Below are 15202 nucleotides of genomic sequence, written 5' to 3' on the forward strand. Positions count from 1 at the left end.
CAATGAATTTCTTCTGAATTTGAGAAGATATGGAGTATAATCATCTGATAGGGATGTGTGACATTGTCAATATATTTTAATTAAAAATTAGACATCAAAACTAACATAAAACAATGACAGGCAGCATTTCCAATGTTGTATAAACTGCAGACATTTTGTTCCTATCAGCAGCACAGTGCATAATTCTAAACATCTCTACGACATCTCAAATACTGATTATCTTTATGTTTTAAATGGATTTCCATCTTTAAAATCCAGATGTGTCTGCTTTGGTTAGCTGGTCTTTAGGGTTCTGCAGTGGGATTTGTCTGTGATGTGTAGGATAGATACCCGAGTAGCTTTATAGAGAAGTTACCAGAGTGTGAAAATGAGGTAGATCATTGTGGTTATCTCCAACTCTAATCAACTCCACCTTGATTCATGATTCATGATGATTGCCTTAGGAACTACCTGCTTAGCAGATCGACAGGTGAAATGTGAGTATTGCTGTAATCTTTTTTAATCAGTTCTACCATTCCAAAATTGTTCAGCATTTTCAGATCAAAACTTTACTAATTATATGGTGTGATTAATATAGACTCCTTTTTAGTAACGAAGCAGAGGTGAAGTAGCCGTCAGCAGCAGGAGCTCAACACTGCCACATTGCTGACTTTTCCCGCCTCTACTTCTTACCACGGCTTATTGATATTCAGTGCCACTGACGTCACACGTTTGCAAGGAGTCCCTCTGCAGCTGTGAAGAGAAGAAAACTAAAACCAAAAGGAGAAGAGGAGCTGAACATGGAGGAAACTGTACTCAGTAAGTTTCCAAGCTGTTTCAGCTGACAACTGGTGTTAAACAGCACTGAAACATGTTTACAATGCCACCGTTTTTATACATTTCTTAGAAGAAACTAATATAAATATTTCCAAATAATCTACAGCTCATAAACATAAATATCTTGCCGCAGCTTCTATCCAATCTTATTAATCCAACATTTCCTCAGAAACTAAATATATTAAAAAGAAATATTTATGACAGTTTACTGCAGGAACAGCTTCCCCTTTTCTTGGAAGTCATTTTACTAGATGTTGGAACATATCTTTGAGAATCTGATACCATTTAGACACAAGACCATTATTCTGAGTACAGGTACATGTCGGGTGACTAATTCTGGATCACAAACCCGTCTCCAGCTCTATTCCATACGAATAGGTGTTCCATTCTACTGCTTTTACAGCCCAATGCTCCTGTCCCTTATACTCCTCCCAGCGCCTAGCACTGAGCATTATGTTCCATTCAAGCTGTGTGTCCTCAGCTGAACATCACTAACCAAAATCGGTGCCCATAAAAGTATCTGAATTCACTAATTGTAAAGGGCATCTAAGATTTGGGCTTAAAGAGCAGAAGGGTAGGTTCTGCTAGTTCACACCAGCCACAAGAGTTGTCCCACATCTTAATAGTTCATTGCTTCTGCCTCATAACTCTTTCAGTGACATGACAATCTGCCAACCTGCCAGTGATTAATTGGCTTTATTGGGCAGAAAGGTGTGAAGAGGGGACATCTATTATTGAGAAGGAGTGAGAACAGGTCAAAAGAAGACAGGACTCCCACTGAAGTAAAGGATTTAAAACTACGGAAAACTCCCATCAATTGTTGCCTGCTCTTTCCACATCCTCAGTATGGAAGTAATGACCATACGATGGTGTATTTTTATACAAAAACATGAAATGACAGGATTCTCGGGAATAGCTGCAAATGAACTTAAAGTCAATTAAAGTCATGGGTGAGGAGGGGTATAAAGCCCCCTGGTATTGAAGTGTAGAGGGCTGAAACTGCATTCTCTGGACGGATAGAGCAACATGCAATACCAGTGAGAGGACTCGGAGTGGTGTTGTTAATCCAAAATGAATCATCTGATCTCAGGACCAGACCTTGTGTTTAAATCAAATCAAACACTAATGGAAATGTTAGTGTAAAGTCTTCACAGAGACTGTTACTACAGCAAACATAAATAAACTTGATTTTGGAAGAAAAGCTGAGCAGGTGTCCACAAAATATACCCATGTAATTTACATGTGCATTCTGAAATGGCTGCCTGCATCACGTTCCACAGTTCAAGACTAGGAATATTGTAAAATATTGGGAAGAATGGGTCAAGTTGTAATTTATTTTGTGTTTAAATTTGTGTCGTTTCATGTTATTTGTTCATTCACACCCCGTGCTCTGGTATGTTAAGTGCTGGGTGGGGTTTTTCGGAGCCTTTTTAAAGGCTGTTGGGGAATTACCCATTCTAATAAAAGAGCATTCTACCTAACTGCACTTTTCCACTGCATGCACCTCCTCTGCTCAGCTGTACTCGGCTCTACTCGCATTTTGGGACCAGGTTTTCCATTACAATGTCTTCCCCTCAAATGTAGCCAGTTATGATGCACAGCACCAACCATTAGTGGCCACAGACTCCAGAAACCACAGCACACTGCAGGTAAGGTTAAGCATTGTTTACTAATCATGTATTCATGTGTTGCTGTTGTTTGTTGGGTCTGAACAGTCACCACTTCAGACAGATCAGTGCAGTTTTTTGTTCTTTGTTGCACTATCCAGCTCTCGCAGGAGCCTTTTGGGCAACAATCCAATACAAAACAATCCAAAGAGTGAACATCTTCAAAGGGCCAGTGTAATTTTACAAGCTGTCCTTTGGAGTCGGATTAAATAATGTGATCTCTGCAGTAGCTTGGCTATTTTACGAACTTTGGTTTGTTCTGGATGTCTACATTTTGTTGTGACTGACAAGTCTGTCTGGCCGAACTGTGCTCTGCAAAGTTCACACGTCATGTTTATTCCCTACTCGGCTCACTTGAAACCACAAGTAAGCAGCTACTAATAAATTATTTGGTTCCAGGTAACAGGTTCCAAATTTGTCTAATGGAAAAGCAAAAACCAAATATATCTGCGTCTAATAGACTAGCGAATATGCAGTGGAAAAGTGCCACAAAAGCATTGTACTGTTCTTCAGTGTTTACAGCAGGGGTGGGCAATCTTACCTGCAAAGGGCCGGTGTGGCTGCTGGATTTTAGTCCATTCAGCTCAGAGCAAACCTGTTTCACTCCTTTAATTAGTTGGTCTCAGTAAAACAACTGATCATGTGACCTCCTGGTTGGTTGGAACAAAAACTAGCAGATTTATCAGACTGCTTTATCAGAGTGAGGTCACTTCATGGTGTTTAACTGTAGGACAGTGGTTTATTGATTGAGCTTTAGTGTATTCAGTCCAACGCCCAACGTCACAAAAGTGTCTGGACAGGGACAGACTTAAAGAAATTAAAGGTTGCAAATCATTCAGTGATAAGATTAAAGTAGTTCTTAAGACTGCTTCATTTCCTCTCCCACGGTTTACAAATCATATGTAGAGGAAGGAGTCTCTCTCTCTCTCTCTCTCTCTCTCTCTCTCTCTCTCTCTCTCTCTCTCTCTCTCTCTCTCACACACACACACACACATACACACGCATATACACACACACACACACACACACACACACACGTCACAGCCCTCAAACACGTCATTTACATTCATCATATACACTTACATCTCACTTTTGATTTGATTCATTTATTTAATCAGGGGATTACACTCGGTGCTTTTTTAATACAGCTGAATAAAGCCCACATTAAAATACATCAGCCGAAGCTCGTTTCTGCCTGATTTAGACCAGGCCATGTCCACCTGCCTCTATCTCCTGACCAGAGTAAATTAGTGACCGCAGCACAAGTCCTCCACTAAGATGAATGGACGGCTGTACAGACAGCAGTGACATCATGGTGACGTTCGTTCGCTTCTTCTCCTCCTCACCCCCCTCTTCCTCAATCAGGAAATGCAGGCCAGTTCATTTGAATTGATTCTGTCCTGTCTCCTCATACACCACAACGTCTCTGAGCCATTAACCAAACACTAAATCTACTTCTTATCCCTTTAATAGCTCTCTCTCTCTCTCTCTCTCTCTCTCTCTCTGGAGTTGTTCTGCTCTGATAATGGGGTCTTGGTCTGGGGGTTTAAAGTGGAACAAGTAGCAAAAAAGCTTTGTTGGTCTACTGTATTTGTTTTTTTTTTACCTGCAGTGTCATCAGAGGCATTGCTTCTGCCTGCACCTTTACCATAAAATAATAGCTCCTGGGTCACGCATTAAAATATGTGCTGTCAGGTAAAATATCACATAGTGCAAAGCCAAGAATTCAACTTGGTGGGTGATACCTTGTTGGGCGATGCTAATGGTGATGACAGTTCGATATAAAGAAAATCGAAACATAATCAACTAATGATGCAGAACTACAGTAATTCTGTTGTCTTTGATTCATGAGAAGTGTATTGTCATTTACAATAAACATAGTAATATATTTCCAAATCAGTCCTGAATTCTAATATGGCAATAAAATATAGATACATGTCTTTTTGTTGGGTTAATGTATAAAGAGTTCGATTTCATAATTTATTGTACAAATAAATTGCACAAATCTCAGTCTTTTGTTTTACTTGAATGGAGGATAATGTAACTTGCTGCCTCTGAGGAAGCTGCAGAACTTGTTCCCTCTGAGGCAGGCGCTGAAGATGTACTTTCCTGCACAATTGAGTAATGAATGCTGCCACAGAGGAAGCTGCAGAATGTTCAAAAGTAAAATTCGTGTGCCTATAAAAAAGATTCTAAAGAAGTACATTAGTGTGTGTAGAATGACACACAATAATGTTCTGCCTCCTCAGAGGCAACAGATGATTATTTTATAACGTGCTGTAGCTCCTTCAAATGCAGCAGTCATAACCTAAATGTGCAGAAAGTATGTCTACAGAATCTGTATTAGAGGCAGCAGGGCATTATAACATTCTGCAACTTCCTCAGAAACAGCAAGTTACATTAACCTCCATTCAAGTAAAAGAAAATATTGAGATTTGTGCAGCATTTCCAACAAATTATGAAACCGAACTATGTGTACAGAAAAAAAAGAAACAGTTTGCTGCATACTGATTGTTCCAGAGTCATTTCTGACAGTCAGAGCAGGCAACCATCTCCCATCTGCTATGGTCACCACCCATCTTGAAAAGTTTCCCCCCTCCCATATACTAATGTACCACAAACAGGAAGTTAATATCACCAATCATTCCCATCTTATTAAGGTGTATCCATATAAATGGCCCACCCTGTATAAAGTATATAGACCCCAAGCATATAGTTGTGTTCTCCAGTGAGAGATCCTCATCCAATACCTTTGGGATAAGTTTGAGTGGAGTGTTTATAACCTTGAACTAATCATCCAATATCAGTACCAGATTTATTAATGTTTATGAGACTGAATGCAATCAAATCCTCACAGCAGTAATAGAATACCTTACTAGGAGTCTAGAGGCTGTTACAGCTGCAACGCAGACAAACTCCCTATTTGTACGATTGACTTGAAGTTAAACACTGAGCTGGTGGATGTCTACAAACTTTTGGCCATAAGTTGATGGAAGATCATGATTGTTTCATACCCATGTGAGTGTCTGTGGTTTAGACAGAGTGGAAAGGGGATTTCCACCTAGTGTTTACTGTACCCAGCGTTCAGAAGATAACCATCAGCCAAGTGTTGGGTGATGCATGTTCTGACATCTATTATATCTGCTCCAATAAAGGGCCACAAGTTTTCATGCCTAAATTCAAGGTGTTCCCTCTAAGGACAAGATCAATTTAATTCATGCTCTGGGAGATGTGGAAAAACCCTGTACTCTGGCCAATGCAACACTGTATGATGAATGGATGGAAAGAGTTGTCATTTCCTGCGCTGCATGACATGGTTATAATTGAAATGATGTTGCCTAAATAACCAAAATTAATAGCACCTCTATGGATTTGTTTGGTATTTGTATTTCCTGGCAAACAGTTACTGATATGGGCCTGGCCCACAAAGCAAAATACCCATGCGATGGTAAATTTATAGCTTATAAATGTGTCTGTTTCCACCCACATATTTATTTCTCATGTCTGTATTATAAACAGTGTTTCATATGACATGAGGAAAGGTGTATGTTGATTTACATGTTCAAATCTTTCATGGTTTTGGTTGCACTGATATTAGAAGATTAAAAAACAATATCAAATGAAAATAAGTGTATATACAAGAGTTTCCAAAATTGGAGTTAAAATAAATAAAAGGTATGCAGAAAGCAGGACAGTGCTATACCAGCAATCTAGACCATTAAAATTGTCACCATCAGATAAACAAGACTTCAAGCTTATTCATTCTCGAGTGGCAGGAGAAACTTCTTAGGTTTCTTATCTACCCCTCTTCTGCTCCACACTAAGGTTCTGAAAGGATATATAGATGTCAAGGCAATAAACAAGAAGAAACAAAACAGCTGCTGGTGTTCTCAGAACAGTGGATTCACCACGCTACTCAGCACTCACGTGAATGTGTTAGGATTACCTGGATCTTGAGAAAAAGAAAACTTTTAAGGATGGGAAAGAGATGTGTAGTTTTTTTTTTAAAGAAACAATGCTATAAACATTTAAATGTGGACACATGAACTGCTGTGTTAAAATATAAATATTGTTGAACTGGATTATTAAATGTTGTTAAGTCTTCTGAGTTACGATCTGTTAAATATATGTTTTCTACTGTTTCCTGACCATGAGAAATACTTGTTCCGAATGGCTGATTGAAATGGAAATTAAATAAATGAAAAGTTGTTTTTGAGTTTTCCAGAGTACTGCACTTAAAACTTTAAAAATATATTTTTTTTTACCACTGATACAATTTTGAGAGGAAAAAAATGTGTGTACGTTTCTGTGTTCACAGTTTACAAGCATTGTCTAAATCAATATTGAATGTAAAAACCAGCCATCTCTTGCTTTCTAGGTTTTCTCAGATTTTCCATCTCTTGTGGATCATGGCAATCAAAACAGAAGAAGAGTGTTTACATGAAGGCCTGGCTGGGATCTTTGTGTTCCACTGCTATCGTCCACTTGCTGATAACGTCTGGTACATTCAGCGTCTTTTTCCTTTTCTGCTGCTCTCATTTCACAACAGTTTTACATGTTGCATAGAACTGGAACAAATATAATCAGCCACCTGGAGACTTCTTAGAAAACTGTTTCTGTCCTTTTCACATTGTACAGCTAAACAACCCCACATCTAGAAAAAACATTGAAAGTGAAATGTACATACTATCAGCAAGCATTTTAAAAAAATAAACTGCCTAGTTAAAAGAAGGCTAAATTCCCTTTGCACATTGACCCTTTATTTTCCTTTTATCTACACATCATTTTAAATGTTTTAAAACTGGAAACAAATACATTTAATTGAATATAGGCATCAAGATTTAGTTTCCATGTGCAATAATAAGGAACAGTGACTATATATCTGTGTGTATGTGTGTGTGTGTATACACTGTGTTTCTCTTGGAGAGACTATGTTGCTGCTGAGACAAGTCACCCCGGGGCAACAAAATTAAAGAAAAATCAAGCATCTTCAGGGGCTCCAAAACAATGTCTGACTGAATGCATCTTGCCAAGGGGCTGGAACTGGCAAAGACTAAAACTGAAGAAAAAAATGTTGACAAAAAATTGAAGGTGTATACAACTTAAGGCTGTTCTAAAAAGTAAATGAGTGAGTGAATGAATGAGTATTTAGGTGATTATATGAGTTAATGTATGTTATGTATGTGAGTTAATATGTGAATAATATATATGGGAGTCAGTGAGTGTGTTTGAGTGAATATGTAGGTGAGCGAGTGAGTATTTGAGTATGTTAGTGAGTGTGTGAGTAGCTATTAGCTTGTGAGTATGCATATGAGTATGTATGTGTCTATATAGAGAGTGAGTAAGTCTATATATGTATGTGTTATTATTATGATGTATGTGTCATTATTATGTATGTGTTGTTATTACTTCACAACCCTAATTTAAGCTGTTTATGTTTAAAAGCAATGTCTATGTTTGTGGGATAATGCTGTTCTCTCATTTGTTTACATTCAGAAGCTCCACATTTTTTAAATTTGTAACAGTAGATTTGAGGGGGAAAATGACTGTTGTTTGTATGTGGCTTGTCTGTAAGTTTTTATTCATTGTTTGAATTACCACGGAAACTCATTTGTAACTTGAGTTGTTTAGTTTTGTAGCACTTTCAGTCTGCTTACATTCATGATGTTAGTGCTCTCCCGAATTTAGAATCAGCTACATTTACAGCAAAAATAAGTCTATATTACCCACCTATGGAGCTGCAATAGAGCAATATCCTCATCAATGTTTATGCTTTTCAAAGTTTGGAGTTCTATTTGTTGTCCAAAAACCTCCAGGTGTCATTTCTCTGTTGTGAGTAGAGATAGACAGCCTAGCAAATGGACCAAGACCTATTTACAGACATTGGGGCTTCGAAAATACATTAGATCAGCTTCAAGCACGCAAACTGACAGGAGAGCAGCAAATGGTGAGGAATCCCCAGAATTTAATAAAAATTTATTAATTTATTAATTTATTCCCCAGAATTTAATAAAAAAAAAGTTTCTTGTAAATTGTGTTGTGAATGAGTTTACTCCTAAAAATGAAAGTTAAAAAAAAAAGCAATGCCATAAGGTGCTCCATAAAGACATTTTTAATGGGATTTTATCTAGAGAAAGATATTTTAATATAGAAGAATCTATAACCTTATACAGAACCTTACAAAATGAATCCTTTAAAGAATAATATGTGAAAAGGTTGTTTACAAAAAGACAAATGGTGTTTTGTAGAACAAAAAGAAAACACCTCTTGACTTTTATTAGAAATTCACAAAGAAATTTTAAGAATTGCAATGCATTCCTGTGCCTGCATGGAATATGTGTGTGTGTGTGTGTGTGTGTGTGTGTGTGTGTAAGTTATTCATAAGTCTGCAACAAGTTTATGACTTCATAATTCACACAGACTATAAGCACTGGAGAATTAATTATACGTTTTGAACCATGTGTATGTACAACATCAAAGTCCTTTACAGAAAAAAAGAAAACAAATTCAGATATCCATAATAAAAGTCCTTTAAATGTGGAGAATATTCAAAGACTTACTTCTGTAACTACTGTGTACACCCACACAGTAATTCCAGAAATGACTGTTATTTAGACCTACTGCTAATTTCCCAGACCTCGAACATCACCACTGTTATTATCTCCTTGTGTCCACAGAGAAGCTGTGGTGTGGTCAGATAGAGTGGCTGGGTCTGATTTACAGGAACATGTGGCATGCTGTACACACAGCAGGAGTGTGTGTGGGTGAGTGTGTGTGGTGATTTTGTGGAAGATCTGACTGGAGACTGCTCTGTGTCATGACCAGGCCAGTCAATCATAGTCCTGCCTTTGGAAGAAAGTTGATGAATGAGGTTGACTTGGTCATGAGCTGTTCCTGGAAATTCCTGCTCTATAGGTCAATGCTTACACTTTCCTCACTGCCTCTCACACGAGGCTAACATATGGAGCAGCCTGCTGTCAGCAAGCTGGCCTCCTTTGTGTACTTGTAGCACAATCTTAATGACCTCAGATATATATTTTGTATACGTAGTCCAAACACACATTTTTATGGATAATGTCATTGCACCTTTGAATATGAATAAGAATAAAGCTGTCAAAAAGGAATCTTTGAATGGAGTCCTAAGAGAACATGGCTGGCCTCAGCATTATTTATCAACTTTCCCCCAAAGACAGGACTCCCGACTTCCTAGTGCTACTCTTACTGCTCTGTTTACAAACTGTAATTTTATGTCTGTTATTCAAACTACTAATCTATTATCAATCACCAGTCACAAGGTATATCTACTGAGAAATGGAGACCATGGTCTGAGTCCTTTGAAGATGCTGATATTTCAATCAGATTTTATGATAATAGGCTAGTTGTGCAATTCTGACCTAGATTACAGAGGTGATTGTTCTCTCAGGTGATGGTAGCAAAAAAAAAGCACTTGCATGTGGACAAATGAATATTTCAGTCCTTTATATAACTCTTCTCTCTGGGGGCATTAGATGTTCCCCCTTCAAGGAGCCGTGTCCTTTGCTCCATGGAGGACAGAGGGATACAGGCCAGTCAGGATGTGTTTCTGTGTGTGACAGTGACACTTCCGCCCTTCTGTGGTAGGAACATCTCGAGGAGCGCTCCCTCAGGTCAGTCTGCAGAGATGGTAGCAGCCAGACACTGGCTTCACTGCATTAGCACTTGGGGCCAATGTCATCGTTCTGCATCATTCTACACAGGGCTGGGATATACAGGCTCAGAGTGTGCGTTGGAAAAATGTGTAACCACTCGGAAGGAGAATGATCTAAGCGTTCCGTAATTGATGGTAAAATGCTGAACACTAATAGGATTACCTAATACAAAATGGGACTGTGTGTACTATCGTTCAGAACACTGTAATGGCCATTGTGATCACACAATGTCCCTGTTGCAATGGAAGCAATAAAATTATTGATTGATAATATGTATATTTCATAAGCCAGAAGTGTTTTTGAGGTCCTATACTAATTTATTACTTCTCAAATCTGATGGGACCACTTAGTACTTCTTGGGAGAAATAATTTCATAATCATTATTTTAATTGTGTTTGTAACTCTCTGAACATTTTGGCAGAATAAGGGAGAAAGTAGTCGTATAGCTGTAACAATATGAAAATGGCCCACTCAGAACATCAGGTCTGGCCTATTATGGTGAGATTGAAACGTTCTGTCCTTTATTAATTTAAGCCATGCTTTTGATTTATGCTTTGATGCATTAACAAGTTTTATTACTTGCAGAACACCAGTCACATTCTCATCGAATTTGTGCAGTCAGCTTTTGCAGGTAGCACATTCACAAATTAAATGCAACCGCAGACATGAATAATATATCCATCCTTGTATCTTGTGTCTATCATAATTTTTCAATAAGTGGTTCTAAGTGTGGAACTTAAATACTTTTTTGTGTGCTACTGCACAAACATCACTGCCCCAATAAAAGCCCAACGCATAAACAGGTTTCACCTTCACTTTCCCCTGTTGTTGCTTCCATGACTCTTGTCCTTTTAATCCTTAAAATGGGGCAGTGAATGAAAGCAACCTGTGTCCGTTTGTGCTTGATGCACAGGTTTATGTTCCTCTCTGACTCTGCCAGAGCTCTGTGGCCTGGGGAACGGTGTGTTCCCTGCAAGTCGAGTGGCAGCCAAGTTGAAGATGTGCTCAGAAAAAATGACAAGTTTGTCCTTTGCTCTTGCCACTACCTCCATTTCACCCAGAGAACCCTGGCCCTTTTCTGACCATGCTGGGGCTCTTTAGAACACATTATTATGATACATGAGCTCTTAAGAAACCCGAGATCTGACCGTGAATAGCAGCAGCAGCAGTAAAATTCCCTACTGTTCAGCGAGAATGCCTTTAGTCTGCCTTCTGGAACAGCAAGAGAATGAGCAAAAGAGTTCTGATGAAAAGGGATCCCCAGAGGAATGCATACTGTTCTTGGAAGGACCAGGCCAGTGGCTATGAATTGTCTTATGGTAAAAATGTGAACAATGACTAATGCTATTCAGCAGATTTCCTTTGCTGAATACTGTAGATCAGGAATGGAAGTGAACTTTTTTTAATCACACACAATGCCGCCGAACTGGTAGGGAGAAAGAAAACTAACGCTTCCTTAGTAATGAGAGCCAATAACTGTTTTCGAACTGCTGCTGACGTAATGCACTGCACAGCTCAGCACACTTGCAGGAGAACATTAACTATCTAGTTCTGTTATGTAAAAGCAAACAAAGGCTAGTGCTGGGTAGCACTGATTGTGTGATGAGGGGAGAGGAGGAGCCATCCCACACACCGAGATAGAAAGAAGCCACTTGTACTGTCTTAGACTCTCACTGAGATTTGAACTGGGAATCTCCCAATGGTAGAGCCAGTGCTTAAACGTGACATTCATGTAATCAAAATACATTTTTTAATAAGATTCTGAGGGTGCCCCTCACCATTTGCTAGGTCTCCAGTCTGTTTGCCTGCTGGAAACCGGTCTACTGTGTTTACGAAGCCCCGGTGTCAATAAATGTGTAAGAAAACAACATGTCTTGATCCGTTATGCTAGGCTTTCTCTCTCTCTGCTCATGGCAGAGAAAAGGCAACTGTCTCCAAACATTCAAAAGAATGAACCAAGGTGAGGATATTGCTCTATTCCTGTTCCATGGGTGGGCAATATTGACTTATTTTTGCTGTTTCAGATCACTTAAGGCAGAAATATCTCCAAATTCAGCAGATGGCTAACTGTAAACATGTACCAAAAATACTCCAAAATTAAACAACTTTAGTTACAAATAAGTTTCTGTCAAACAGTGAATAAAATCTTATAGACAACTTCAACAACATACAAATGACAGTCATTTTCGTCCTCAAACACACACGTTCTACCTGAAAAGATATGGCACTTCTGAATGTAAACAAACCAGAAAGAACTGCATTTCCTCACACTTGTAAACATCCCCTTTTAATCACTGTGGGAACTGGGCTTGTAACTGGATTGGTTGCAGGTTCGATCCCCATGACTGAAGTGCACCTAACCCCCAACTGCTCCCCAGGCACCGTTGCTGGGGCTGCTCACCAGTCCGGGCATGTGTGGAACCTATTTATGTTGGTGGAAATGCGCTAAAAGTGTCAAAATTCCTGCAAGGAACCAAACACATTGGTGGAAAAGTGCTAAAGCTTAGCTTTGGGTGGGATCCAAAAACACAGATTGGCAGTTATCATGACCTGTTCAATGATGTGAGAGCAGCAGTGGCAAGATGCACTGGCAGTTCACATGCTGAATAATTTGGAAAGTCACTTGGAAGAATCCTGTGCTCACCTGCACTTTCCAAGTTTAGTACTAGCTAAATGTAGCATTGTGGAATTTTCACAGCTAATAGAGAAAAACAAGAAACAAGTAAAACATTTATATAAGTTTAATCAAATTTGGAATCTTGGAATTTAAAAGGAAGTTTCAGAGTGAATTATAGTAAGAAGATTTAATAAATTATGGCTTAATGTTAATTATTCATTCATTCATTCATTGTCTGTAACCGCTTATCCAGTTCAGTATCACGGTGGGTCCGGTGCCTACCCGGAATCACTGGGCACACAGCAGGAACACACCCTAGAGAGGGAGCCAGTCCTTCACAGGGTGACACATTCACTCTCACACACACATCTATGGACACTTTTGAGTAGCCAATCCTCCTACCAACATGTGTTTTTGGGCTGTGGGACGAAACTGGATGAAAACACAACCTCCAGCTCACTGGAGCTGTGTGACTGTGACACTCCCTGCTGTGCAACCCTTAAGGTTAATTAGGTGAAATATAATGTAAAATTGGCACTAAAATTTGTTACTTTATAGCAAAATATATATGCATTAGCTTTCATAAGCCATTTAGGGTTACATTTTAAGTGCAGTTATATAAACAGCATAATAATGAAATGGCCTATGTAATCCAAAAAAAAAAAGGAAAAAATCCAAGGAATTGAATAAGTAATTAATTGGTATGGCTGGATCCTTCAGTCGTCTGCAATTTGTGAGAGCTTTTCTTTTTTACTTTCTGGCATAGTGAACGAGTTTGAAGCAATAAGTCCATCAATTTGACATCTCTTTAAAGTTTCTGACATCACCACAGCAATACCAAGCCAAAGGACAAGTGCATTCTCTATACAGAGTGAGCCTGCCAACCTTTAAAGGCTGGTGATACAAGAGAAGAGAGATAGAATCCAAACACCAGTGTGCTCCTCCTTTACTAATGACATGCATATAACTGCTCTCCAAACAAAGAATGTTTATATTCATTATTTAAACACATATGTCGTGAGTAGCTCTGGATGAATGGATCAATAGAAATGCTCCAAAATGACTTTGAATTAAATCCCTTTATATTGTAGTAAGAAATGTGTTTGGAGATTTGGAGATATACCTTGGTTTCATTCATCCACTGAAAGTCTGTGACCTCTTATCCAGTTCAAGGTTGCAGTGGGTCTGGAGTCTACCCAGAATCACACCACTGACAGCCAGTCCATCACAGGGCACTTTTTTGTTTTACACACTGTATGACTAAATTATGTGGACAGATCTCTCATCAGACTGCCAGATAATAACCCATCATTCATCATTTCAGAGACGTTTTTCACCTGTGTCCGTTGGTGATGTTCATTACATCATCCGACAGCTGGCATTGTGCTTTGTGATTTTGGCATGCAGCTGATTGACCATGGAATAGAAAGTAATTCATGAAGTTTTTGATGCACAGACTTTGAGCTAATGTTATGTTGTTTTCAGAACTTGGAGAACAGAGGACAGTCAACATTTTACAGCAGACTCACTCTGTGAGTTTGAGGCTGAGCAGCTGTTGCTCCTAGACACTTCCATGCCACAATTAAAAAAAAAAAAAGCAATTGCAGATGACAGAGGCAGATCTAGCAGGGCAGAAATGTCATAAACTGTCTAGTGGGGTCCTATTAGAGTTTCATTATTAAAGTCATTGAGCACTTCAGTATGACATAAATGATGCACCTGAATGACATGGATGAAACACCCTTTTACTACAGAAATTAGATCTTTTTTTGCCTGTGGTTTACAGATTCTTGATCAGAGCTGTACTTGGTTTATTTACTAAAATTCTATGATGGAAAACAATAATTATATTATAACTTTCTTTGGAAAATGTTTTCATATATGATCTTGGGCCAGTGCAGCATAGAACAAGTTCATCATGAACGAGAGGCTCCAGAAACTCATGGAGTGGCTGCTGTGTTTACTGAATAATGAGCTAATTAATGCCAAAAGAGTGTTCTGTCAGCACACATTTTACACAAGCTGCAGTAATTCAAGGCAAGCTATGATCCAGTCCATCCATAATTGTCTTGCTTTAACACAAACAACATCACCACTAGCCCATAAAGTAAGCGCAAAGACAAAGCTAAGCTTGTGTTTTCATTTACATTAAACATGGAGTTGGTGGAAAACAGAAGCACTTCAGCGGTATCACCAGTTGCACCCATCTCCAGCACTTTGCTAGTATTTTCTTCTACTTAAAGCATAACAAATGCTTCCACTTTGAGTGTAATTCAGCAATTTTCACCAACAGAGACTATGAAAAGTCTAGATGTGTGTGTGTGTGTGTGTGTGTATGTGTGTGTGTCTGGCTCCCAGCCCCAGTGCTGCTGTTTTTGGTATATTGCTGAAGAGGCAGGGAATCTGTGTGTTCA

Source organism: Hoplias malabaricus, chromosome Y (assembly GCF_029633855.1).
Source record: "Hoplias malabaricus isolate fHopMal1 chromosome Y, fHopMal1.hap1, whole genome shotgun sequence".
Classification (NCBI taxonomy): domain Eukaryota; kingdom Metazoa; phylum Chordata; class Actinopteri; order Characiformes; family Erythrinidae; genus Hoplias; species Hoplias malabaricus.